Here is a 12,988-nt window from a genome sequence, read left to right as displayed (position 1 = left end):
ACATCTAGGTGGGGGAGACTTGGTTGGCATGCATGTTAGAAAAATGTTCAGTAAAGTTGGTCTCAAACCATGTTTAGTGTGCAACTAGGAAGCTATGTAACTAAACCTAAATGACTTGTGTTTAGTTGCACAAACCAGGAAATAGTAGGCTTCTATCCATTGTTAGTTGCACAATAATTCATGGTACTTGTTTTCAGTTGCAGATATGACACTCATGGGAGGGGGGAGGGTGGGGTTATATGCCAGATCCACCTCTTTTTTGAAGCAGCTTCTCCATGGATTTCTGCTAGATCCATGGAGAAGGGGGCTCACATATGCAGTAGAAGAAAGGGGGAAGTGAAGAGGGGCAGAGGGAAATTACCTGCCCTGATGTTACCACCCTGCCCTTAGATCTTTATTGAAACAACTTCTTCTTCTACTTTGGGGCTGCCATGGCGGCTGTGTAGGAGGATGAAGAAGGGTCTTGGATCCCCTTCTTTCGTGGAGAAGAAGGCACCATGGTGGCGTGGGGGCGAGCGGGCGTGGGAGGGGCTGCATAGGTGCAGCTGGCCACATGGGACGTGGGGAGACTTTTCCCTCCTTCTGTTTGGGCCTATCGGGACTGGCCGCTTGATCGTGTGGGTTCGGTGGTCGCTTTCCTTTTCTGGAGCGCGGGACCGCGGGGTGCGGGGACTTACCTTTTCAGGCCGGCCGCTCGATCACACTAGTGGGCAGCCGGCCACCCACTAGACGTGTCCTTACTTCTGTACGTATGAGCAAGCCCATGTCAATAAAACAAGTACTCCCTCCGTCCCAAAATTTAATTGGTACTCTGTCCTGTGAACGAGTCTACAAGATAAGATTTTTTAACTCTGATTGCTACAGACACGTGAGGAAGTTACAGGAAGCTAATTCAGGATTCAAGGGAAGGAAAAGTTACTACTGACATGTGGATCCCAAGAAAAAATGGGTCCAGAAACCCCCACGACCCGGAAGCAGTTTAAGTCACGGGTTCAGTCTCCGCGGACGGGTGGCTCTGGCCTCCGCCGGGTCACCATCGCCGCTGCACCAGACCGTCGCCGTCGTGAAGCTACATCTGCCACTATTTCACTCCGTCATCGCTAAGTCGCCAGTGCATCGCTCCGCCGTCGGGTGTCGAGCCGCCCTCGCGCTGACCCGCCGTCTGAAGCCTGCGGTGCTGCTTCTAAGCCGCCTGCATCATCCATGCCTCCGCTAGTTCCAAGTCGTTGCAGCCTCCGCCTTGTCCCTGCTGCGGGCAGCTACCGTCGTCGTGGTGCACCCTGTCATGGCCTGCCCTAAGCAGCCATCAGAGAGCCGCCCCGCGCCTTTGGGTCTTCCCGCGTTGAGCTACCACGGAGAAGCCGCCCCGCAAATTCCAGATCACCAAGATCCAAGCCGCTCGTTCCCCTCAACTGCCCTGCGCGACCCGCCTCTTCGTTTGGCCCTGAGTCGCTGCCCCGTCTTGCGCCCGAATCCGAGCCGCCCTCGCCGGTGTCCCTCAAAACTTCAGGCGCACCGAGGCACTACCGAGCCGCCTCTGGTTGATACACCATTTTCTGCTACACACGCGGCCTTTAGAGCCGCCGCCCCGCGGCTGTCCTTGCTAAGCCGCCGCGTTGCTCCCTTGAGCTGCCACTCCACCTCCGCTGCAGGTGAGCCGCCCCCTGCTCCGTTGACTCGTCGTGACTCGCCGCTGGCCATGAGACGCCCTACCTCTGTCACGGGGTTGCGACCCTGCTGTCCCGCCGCTGTTGAGCCGCTGTGCCCACGGACTTGCTTCAACCGTCACTAGAGTTGTTTCCTTCTTATATCTCGGGTGTGAGCTCGAGTAGCTATCGTGGGGAGTTCAGAGTCAGGGGGGTCTTCGACAAAAGATATATGACAAAATTTTGACACGCCCAGCTCTCCAATGCTATCGGATGTGAAAGTTGCACTTGCTTGGCGAATTGCGGCAAAGAAATTCCACTGATTTGACCAGGTCTAAAGTAGCACTTGATGCTGCCCAGATGGCATCACTTGGTCGAATTGCTATTGGTAATAATGTGTCAGTACAACTATTACATCCACCAGAGATACTATACGAATATGGACGCCGAAAGAGAACTGTTAGAAGGGAGAGAGAGATTTGGTGGAATAGTTCGTTGTATTGCTTGAGCCTCGTGGGCATATAAATAGGAGTACAAAGACCAACTTGGAATACAAGACAAGGCAGGACCAAATCCTAGTCTATCCTATACTTCCTAATAATCCTTATACTCAACATCCCCCCGCAGTCACAACGGTAGCGACGCAGACGCTGAGACTGGAGAAGAATCTGAAGGCAAGCCGACGGATACCCCCCCACAGTCGCAACGGTCGATGCATCACGGAAGTCATGGCTGGAGTGGAAGCCTATAAGGTTGCTCAAGCAAGGCGGTAGCCTTTGTGCCGTTTGTCGAGGTAGCCGAGAGTGTAGGGTGATGGAGCCGTGGTCGAGGTAGCCGTGCGAAGAATGTCGTGGTGGATGTCGAGTCGGCGTGGCCGGTGTCGAGGAAGTCGCCATGGAGCCGCGGGCGCAAGGGGGCGCCGAGTTAGCATGGGCGTAGTGGTGTCGAAGTAGTAGTGCGCCGGGGAGAAGACGGTGTTGACGAGGCGTCGCGCCGGGGTTGCCAAACCCGGGGACACGTCGTAGACGAAGGCACGCGTCGGTGTTGCCAGCACCGGGCATGCGTAGACGATTGAAGACGAAGTTGACAAAGCGCCGACCAGGTTTCCCGGCCCGGGGACACGTCATGGACGAAGGCACGCATCGGTGTTGCCAGCACCGGGCATGCGTAGACGAGGGACCTGCACGAGCTGTACGCCATGTCAGAGAAGTCGGAGGGGCCAGCAGAGAAGAACTCGATGACGATTGCGGCGTCCATCAGCGCAGGGCCGATGTCACCAACGATGGTCGGAGTAGACGAAGTGGTCGGGGTAGATGACGGCGACGCTGGCGACAGGCTGGTGCTTGGACGAAGACGAAGGAGGTGGACGGGCGGCGGCGGCGGATACAAAGGTAGCATCAGCGGCGGCCAAAGAAGTGCGGCGGCAGCGGCCTGATGGTGGCGGCGGCTAGGTTAGGAGTGCGGTGGTACTCGAAGTAGGCGAAGAACCCTGACATCATGACGAAGACCGGCGTGGACGGTGGCGTTCCCGCGCCAAGGGATACGGCGCGGCACATACCACGGGAAGTCGACGCGCGGTGACGGCGGAGTAGACCGCGAGCCACGGTGCTACGGCCCAAAGGGGCGACGCAGCGGCGGCAGGCGGGTCGGGGCGACGGCGGGGACCGCGGGCCGCGACGCTTCGGCCTGAAGGGGCGACGCAACGGCGGTTCGCAAGTCGGTGCAGCCGCGGGGATGGCCTCGTGGCGGCGGCTCTGCGGCCCGACGGGGCGACGCAGCGGCAGCCCGATGCTCGATCGGTGGAGAGGCGCGCGGTACTTGGGACGATCTTCACAGGACCTGCGGAGGCGCACGTAACCGACGGGCCAGGTCAGTCGCACGGCGTAGATGAGGCGCATCGTGGCGGCGAGCGGGTGATCAAGCCGATCGCGCGCGATGTCAGGGACGCCGCTCGATGGAGGCATGGTGGCGGCGGAGTCCGAGATGAAGCCAGCAATGACGGACGGCGTGGGACGTCGTGCGGACAAGCTTGTCAACACCGGCACCCAGGCTGCCAAAGCAACTCCGGCGCCCGGGCAGCGAGGCCGACAAGCCTGACGCAGCCGTCCCGACATAGCTGAGGACGAGGCCGGCGAGGTAGACCGTCGGGCCGCCGTGCAGACGCGGCAGAGGCGGGTGAAGTGGATCGATGGGCGGGCCGGCGTGCGAGCGACGGCTATGATTGGTCGTCGCATGGCGCGAGGCCGCCGGGTCGGGGCGACTCAGGTGTCCCGATCGGAGTAGGGCGGTGACGGTCGGCGCAGGGCGAAACCGACACGCGAACGGCGGCTGGCCCTGACGAGCGGCCTCCGCGCGCGTGACCGCCGGGTCAGAGGAGAGGTCGGTCGATCGCACCGGGGTTGGAGTAGAGGCGCACGGGGTTGACAGCGGCGGCGGGCAACGCAAACCGATCAAGATTAGATCGGAGAACCAAAAAGAAAAACGCCGATCAAAACGACCATCGAGAGAGCGAAAAAAACCCGGAGCAAGGGCTCGGGAAAAAGACTCTAGGGCAGCCGGCCAACACGGACGGCTGACGAATCCTAGGTACGGGCGGCGCGGCCCCCGGCGGCTGTCATGGAAGCCGACCGCCCCGGGGCGGCGCGCGGGTGCGGAAGCAGCGGCGGCTAGGGTTTGGATCATGATTAGACTGATACCATGTTAGAAGGGAGAGAGAGATTTGACGAAATAGTTCGTTGTATTGCTTGAGCCTCGTAGGCATATAAATAGGAGTACAAAGACCAACTTGAAGTACAAGACAAGGCAAGATCAAATCCTAATCTATCCTATACTTTCTAATAATCATTATGCTCAACAAGAACAAAGGACCAAGGAGTTTGACTGAGTAAAGAATGGAGAATGGTTCGATCTGCGGGTAGAAGCTTGTTTGCTGGGTTTGCAAAGTGGGGACTAACATATATATAATATCATGCAAGCTATCATTTATTAAGATGTAGAGTCATTTTGCCTTGGAATGTATTATGTTATAGTGACATATTATATTACTCCAACCATCTCTCTTCATTAAATACATATCATATAAGCAAACTTTTTTTGAGATGTGTTATGTTATTTGATAAGTTACTCCCACTATGACCAGCCTGCTTTCTTCCCATGTATTTTATCAATACACTTTTTTCCTCTGAGAGCAACTATACTGTCTTTGATATTTTTATCCACAAGACAATTATTCCATGCCCATGGCAGACACGACAAGATTATCTATTGTCCAAATGCATCTGAGCAATTATTTACTTAAAAAATGGCGTTATACCACGGACACAGAACATGCGACAGCACTGACATTTGTCTGTGCCAAGCTACTTGATGGATATGTACGCAAGTCGCCGCCCCTGCTACATCAACACACGCGACTGACTCGTTGTCTGCGCCCGCGGCCGTCTTGCCCGTGGCCGTGCCGTTTCCAACACTGTGGCCGACTCTCTCCTTCGCGCCGGCTTACAACGCCGCGGCCGACTCTCTCCTCCGCACCGGCTTATAACGCCGCGACCGACTCATCTGTCTGCTCCTGTGGCCGACTCGCCCATGATTAACTTCAGCTTCACCATAGTGATCATCAACTCCTCGGCGGTTAATTTCCGGCCTAACATATCAGGTGAAATCCATCTAGTATACTTTTATATTACATGTTAATTTCTTTAAAAAAGCGATTACTCTGGCTCGCCAATTCTTTACTGAATGACAAGTTGTCTACTGCAAAAAGGACATTTATGTCACTGAGTTGTTGAATGACTCATACCGGAAGTATATAACAAATATTATTCAAGAACCTCGGGTCATTGGAGGGAAATAACCCAGTCTTGGGGGTTATTGCCACACTGGTGCAAATTTAAAAACCGTCAGAAAATTTCCAGTTTAAAAAAATGCCGAGCAATCAAAAAGTTCCGACTCAAAAGAAAGTTTCCGGGTTATCAGAAAATATTCCGGTTCAAAATCCGGCTCAAGGGAAATCCGTCTATCACAAAGTTTTGAGCTCTCAATATCCGGTTTAACATCCGGTTCAAGAAGAATCCATCTCTCGCAAGTTCGAGTTCTCAGAAAAATTAAAGGTTGCCAAAGAGAACTTGCTGCAGTGCGCAGTTCAAACATGGGTATCATGCCTTATTGGCTTATCACATTATAGATCACTTGGGGACTTTATGCTCAATGAGCAGAGCTATGCTTACCCTCTTGATCAAGCTTACATACCTTATTAGTGGTGCAGGGCGTAGATAGATGCCTTATTAGTGGTGCGGGGCGTAGATAGATGCGTGGTTGGTAGCATTAACCACAAAAAGACTAAGGGTCATTAGATCTTGCTAATAAATGGATCTGATTGTTTGGATCCACCCCCTCTCTCTTTCTTGTATAGGGGTAGTAGATATAAGTTCAAGTGCTATCTATATCTATTTCGAAAAAATGAATTCAAATTTGAATTATAAATTTCATTCGAAATTTGTTCAAATTTTGTGGGAAGTCCAGTGATTGAATGTTGGAACGTTGCAGAGCAGAAAAAAAACAGCTCCAGACAAACCGAACACATTACTTTAGGGTGAATGATGCCCAAGTGCCTGATGTAATCTTATTGTCCTCATCAAGCAAATAGGTTTTCCCAACAGCAGCTACTCTGATCAAACCATTGAGAAAACAAGCCTAACCCCAAAGCCGAATCTTGAACATCTCTAAAATAGTACATGTCATAGTTCAGCAACTTTGTGACTTCTTGTCTGGCGACTCATCGAAGGTGGATCGGGAATGACATGTTCGACTCCGCAATGCCAGTCATCATGATAGAGCGGCGGAATATCGCCGAGCGCCATGTCAGACCGGAACATATCCCCTGAAAGTAAAATAAACACTTTGTTGTTATCTCAATGATGAAATACATTTTCTTTTTTCCTTTCAGTTTGGATTTTACATTGTATACACACTGGCTTGCTCTTTGAAACTTTCTATACCCAAAAATTATCTTCATTTTACTAATGAAAAAATATTCCGTCCGATCGGAAATAAGTGTCATGGGTTTAGTTCAAATTAGCCACTTATATCCGATCGGAGGGAGTATTATTTTCCCACTCATACATATTTTTTCTTCCAAAAATATAACGTCATCAATCTGCAAGTTAATGCAAATGTGAAATGTTCATATTATTTTTGGAACACGGTTGCCCCAAAGGTACTGAAGACAAAATGGACCTTTACACATAGTAGAAATGAGAAAACATATACTTGTTCTGCTCAAATTTGAACAAAGCACGGTCCAAAGGGAAGCCCAGCTGAATCTGAACCTCCAGCGGACCAAGAACATGCTCTACGGCTCTAGTATGTAGGTTGACAATGTTGAATAACTAAGAAAATATTTGTAACAGTCAAAAGGTTACATTAACGGATATTTTTTGAATTTTGTCTCAGTGTCGCTGCCTTCGATGGTGGCTTCGCACCGGCTCTATCAGGCATGTAAACCTCCCTATAAGTATAGATATCAACTAATTTGGATGGAAATAACAAGAGAGATAAATTTGAAAACAGAAAGTTGTTAGATTCAAAAAATTCACTTGGCATTCTTAGAACAGCCAATATGAACCATATTGACCATTTGTGTCAATTTTACCAGAAATTTGTAACATCTATTTTGTCTACTATATCATAGAACAAGTATGCGCTCCTTTTAGAACTTTGACAGTAATATTATCTCAACAAATTAACTCTTGAGTTGTATCTATAGCATTATAATAATCTATAGTAAAGTCTCTACAATATTATTACATATCCATCAGTGAAGTGTTCTTACCCAGTGAAACATGTGGGTCAGATAATTGAGGTACTTCGACATTCACATCAACGGCTGCATCTTTCTTTTGTAGCCGAGCCGTTCGTTACTTCTTTAGGTATTCTGCTTTCTCATTTGATAGCTCAGCATACCAACCTTGACATGTTTGTTTTCTTTGTTCCACTAATTTTTTATCAAGTTGAAGATCAGCAGTCACGGATCTGTAGTTACACAGGCTACAAAAGGACATAACCTCATTAGTCACGATGACAAGTGGTCAATCAATATAGTAGGACCGAAAGGTTATGAACAAACCATTTATACGTCTGTATGTTTTGTCACTCAGATGAGTACATTGCATAGACCTTGACGCAGAAGCAGGCGTGTTTGCTACTTGGTCCGTGGCAACACTTTCCAGAGCTGCAACCTTCTTTTCCTGGGGGCTAAATGATGCTTCTGGAGAAATTCTGCTTTCTTCTCGTCTGACATTTGGGCATACCACACCTGACCAGTGGCATTTTTTTGTTGGAGATGGGAAGCTCCATTCCCCTCAATCGTTGTGTTTGTTAGACCTTTAAACGGGGACGCTCTCTAGCATACAATAGATATCTAGATGGATAATTATTCTCCATCTGCAATATTAAAATTACAAACGATAAATCATGTGGGAACACAGAAAGGCTGCCCAATTTGGTGAAGAAAGCAACTGAAAAAGCACAATGTCTCGAGCCTGCTCTCACTGGTATTCCACCTTCAGAATTTATTTGGCCGAAACCTATATATGTAGCTCCTATGCATGGTTCTGCGAGAATACCTTAAGTTGAATATTGATTTTCATCTACGAAATAGTGTGTTACTGAATATAGTATAACAATTTATTCCCCAAAATTATGTGTTCGATTACATTCGTTTGCTCCCCAGTTTAAACAATAACTTGCTGATGTAAGAAAAAAAAACATGCTGATGTAAGCTTTGTAAGTATATGTCAGTAGTCTTTTTTGTGAACGATGATCAGGAAATATCCATTGCATTGGATAGCTTAGAAGTGAGAGTAAAATAGCACCCATAGGCCATATGTATTCAACATGCACGAAGTTGAACGTACTCTGAACCAGTGACACTGAAAATTCAATTTTGTTTCAGAAATCTGCATGCTGCTGCCGGACAGTACCTGGGCAGCGTATCCCGCCGACGCACGGCAGAGGCGGGGCCGGGCCGCATATCAGCGACGGAGGGAGGCGCAGGTGACGGCTGGGATTGCGGTGCCGGAAGTGGACCACTCTGCTAGTCGGCGATGGGTGAGACGACGACAGCAAAGCAGCCGTTCAAGGAGGGGAGCGCGGCGCCTCTCGTGCCCCTGCTCGATCTGGATGGCATCCATGGTGCACCACGATGTGGGGCAAGCGGCAGGAGACATGGGAGGCGAGGACGACGGGCGTCGAACCTCGAACGGAGTCTTACAGGTGACGGCACACGCGGGGCGGCGATCTCCATAGAGGCGGAGCTGCATAGAGACAGTCGACAGAGAGGGAGCCGGAGGTGAAAAAACATGGAGAAAGGAAAGAAGGAAGGAGAAGGAAAGGGAGAGAAGGAGAAGGCAGGGGAGGAGCGGCGGGCGGCGGGCAGCGGGCAGCGGGCTGGCGAGCTGCATCCTCTTGGACACGCCGCCGCTCCAGGACTTCTCCGTGGCCAACCTGAAGGCCACCACAACGGTCGGTTGTTCACCTGCAACCTGGCGATGGTGGTAGTCTACATTAATTTCTTCTCCTTCGCCCTGGTTGCCGCATCCAGCACCAGAAGATGGGTCGGCACCGCCATCAGATGGGCTCATCGGCGGCGGCAGTCGGCGGGGCAGCAGAGGATGATCGGCTGGGGGCGGCCGAGCGAAGGATCTACGGCGGGCGGCCAAGCGGAGGATCTACAGGGGGCGGCCGAGTGGAGGATCGTCGGGTGGAGTGGGTAGCAGAGGAGGAGGAGAGTAGGTCGTGGTGAGCTGCGGGGTTGGTAGCGTTAACCAGATTAGACTAGTCAAAATGTAAAGTAACATACACTAGTAATATACACATATCCCTAAACTATATTATTATTTTCAGCGCTCATTTGATTGTTGGGGTGGAAAACGCTGAGCAGTAAACCCCCTCAGGGGGATTTCCCTCATCATATAGGATCCCCCTTCCATCATGTGAAAATGCCCCCTTTGCCATTTGGGCATCAATGGAAAGGGAAGAGAACTGAGGGAGAAGAGCAGGAGATAGATGAAATCGAGTAGGGGATTCTCACAAAGTGGAACAGAAGCAACCAACATTATAGCTTTAGGAGGGTGGACGCCAGAGGGAGTCGGATTGGTGAAATACGTTAGCCGTCGCTCGGAGAGATCGAGGAGATCGGGACGTGGAGCAGGTGTTGAGGGCCAAGAAGGTTGCAAGAAAGAAATTGGGGGAGGGGGGGGGGGAGGGGGGCAAGGAGGAGGACGGATGGCGGAGGAAGAGGAACCGAGTGAGAGAGGGCGAGGCGGCTAAGTCATCGCGTCGTGAGAGAGCCCAGACAAATTCTCCTGGTGTGTGGAGGTCGGGGTGAACGACCCAAGGATTTCGGGAGGATCGGGGCAAGAAAAATCTTTCCACGATGTTACCAAACTGGTCGTCTGAAAAACCGGGGTGGAGATTGCAGGCGGGAGTCTCGCCCAGGGAAAGGACGGGGATCCCGGGGGGATCCCTCGCAACCAAATGAGGCCTCATAGTGGGTAGTACTCCCTCCGGCCCGGTGTATAGGGCTCACTACCAATTTCTTTTTGTTCCAAAACACCTCAAGAATAAGGCCCTCTAGAATTGATTAGTCTACTTTGGGTTTGTTTGGAACTACTCCGCTTCATCAAAATCAGTTTCACTCCACCAAATCTGCTCTGGAGTAGTTTTTTACAGAAGTTGTAGCACTACCAAAGAGAATGTTTGGCTTTCATGTAGCTCTAGCTTCAAGAATGAGAAATGTCGTGGAAATGATCTATTTGATTGGATGAGGGGGGAGAAACGAAGAGGTATCCATTTGCTGATGGCAGTGATGGGTAATTTCCTCTCAACTCTAGCTTCTAGAGTTTTTTGAAGCACCTCCTTAAAAGCTTCATAAAAAACTGGGAGTTGTATCCTGGATTCTAATTTTTTGGAGCGGCATGTCGTGGAGTTACCCTGTTTGGCTTCTGTTTTCTGAAGCGGAGCTGGATGTTACCAAACAAACTCTTAATTGCCCTCGCTCTCCTAAGTGCGGCCCTGTTTGTTTCATAAGTCATAGGACTTTTTTAAATCCCAACTTATAAGTCATAAGTCCCTACCCTGTTTGTTTACAGGGACTTATAAGGCCCGAGTCCCTACCTGTTTGTTTACAGGGACTTATAAGATGATAAAACACTTGTTCACATAACCCTTGTTCATACAAACGAATTACAGAATAGTGACAACCGAAATAACACTTGTTCATAACACTTGTTCATACAAACGATTAACACTTGTTCATAAGAACCAGAATAAGAGAGAGTACATAACAACTGAGATAAAAGAAATTACATAAACAAACAACACTTGTTCATACAAACGATTAACACTTGTTCATAAGAACAAAAATAAGAGAGAGTACATAACAATCGAGATAAAAGAAATTACATAAGCCTTCATTCTCATCGACATCTTCTGAAGATGCAGCAGTTGACGACACACGTTGCTTCCCCGCAGCTTTTCCTCTACTGCCAGCCGACGAGGACCCATGGGCTCGACCTCCACCGCGTCCGGTGACCTGCGACACGGTCCTCCCACGCCCTATCACGCCTTCCTCAACGGCAGCTGCGCCCGGGGCGACGAACGGACGCAGGTGAGAGCCGGCTCGGCCTCCGAAGTTCAAAGACCGTGCTCGGCATCCTCCGCCCTGAGACACGGGCCTCCCACGACCAGGTCCAGTAGGAGGAAGACCATGGCCGGCGGACTGGTCGAAGAGGAGTTGCTGGTACGAGCCCAACTCTGGGAAGTCGTCGACGTTGTGGTTGAGATCCAAGAATCCCATTCCCCTCCCGAGATTTCCCCCAGCGGATGAGCCCTGCAATGCCTGATGATGCGCGTGGAACTGAGACAAGAAGGGGATCCGGTCCTCCACATCGTCGGCCATGGTGGCGGCGCTTCTGGGTACTGGGGGCGGCGGCGATTTTGGGTGCTGGGGGTGGCGGCGGAAGGAGCGAAGGGGGGGGGGGGCAGGAGCGATGCGGGGCGGGGCAGGAGGGATGCGGGGCGGGGCAGGGGAATCGATGGATAAGTCCCAATAAGCTCCTCCCTGAAAGTCTTTTTTGATAAGTCTCAAATCACCACTTTAAGTCCCTATAAGTCCCTCCTGTTTGATTTAGATGTGACTTATAGAGACTTTTTTAAGTCCCAAAAGCAATAAGTCCCTCGAAACAAACACGGTCTTAACTCCTGGACGCCACATTTCTTTTTTCTTAGGTAGTGTTGGTTTCACACGCATGCATGGGTGAACACGGCTGTGTGGCTGCATGGCGATTAAAAATATATGCGTTCCCTCAGCTCCTTCACGCACATACAGATGTGAACAGGGCTGCATGGCCATTTTAAAAAAAAACTAACCGAGGCAAGCTCGGCTCCTTCACATGCATGCAAATGTAAAAACTAATCCGCATCGTTGCGTTCGTTTGCCTCTTCCATGCGGACACAAATAGAATGGCAAAACCCTTTTTTTTACGAAAAGTACCCAGTGCTACGTTTTATTCATTAAGAGGAACTGGCAGAGCCAGGAAATTACAAAGATTACAGAGACAACGGACAAGAGGATTACAGAAGAAACAACAGAAAAGAAGAGACAAATATTAGCAATCTAAGACTCAATGATACAATCTCCTTGGGAAGGGCCTTCACCTTCCTTCGTCAACCAGCCAACAAGAGGAACAATGCACGAGAAGCGTCACCGTTATTGACGAAAAGCTTCAATCCGCCGAGACCAAACCATGACACCTGAAGGCTACCAGGGCAGCCGAGGGGCAACGCGTGGCCGAGTCCACACCCGGACGAAGAGCCGCACGCCGCCGAGGCTACAACACAGCAACGGTGCCACTGGCGATATCGAAGGGCATCATGGAGCCGAGTCCACAACCGGATAGCTTCGTAGGCACGCATACTCGCCATTAACCTGCCTCGGAAAGGAATCCACGTAAATAAAGGGGACACGCACTACTAGGAAAAGGGCTACTAATGGCGCACCAGTTTTGCCTACTAATGGCGCATCACTGGTGCGCCATTAGTATCACGCCACTAGTATTTTTTACTAATGGCGCACCACTGGTGCGCCATTAGTATAGGCCATGATGCGCCATTAATATAGGCCACTGGTGCGCCATTAGTATTTTTGAATTTTGAAGGCGGGAAAATAATAGTGGTGCACCGTCTAACCCCCACCGTGCGCCATTGCTATTTTTGAATTTTGAATTTGGATCTGGATCGTGATTTTTTTCCCATTTTTTGCTCGTTTTTTGGCACGATATTAT

The sequence above is a fragment of the Triticum urartu genome, chromosome 4 (assembly GCF_003073215.2).
Source record: "Triticum urartu cultivar G1812 chromosome 4, Tu2.1, whole genome shotgun sequence".
Taxonomy (NCBI): domain Eukaryota; kingdom Viridiplantae; phylum Streptophyta; class Magnoliopsida; order Poales; family Poaceae; genus Triticum; species Triticum urartu.
This window is presented reverse-complemented; position numbering follows the sequence as displayed.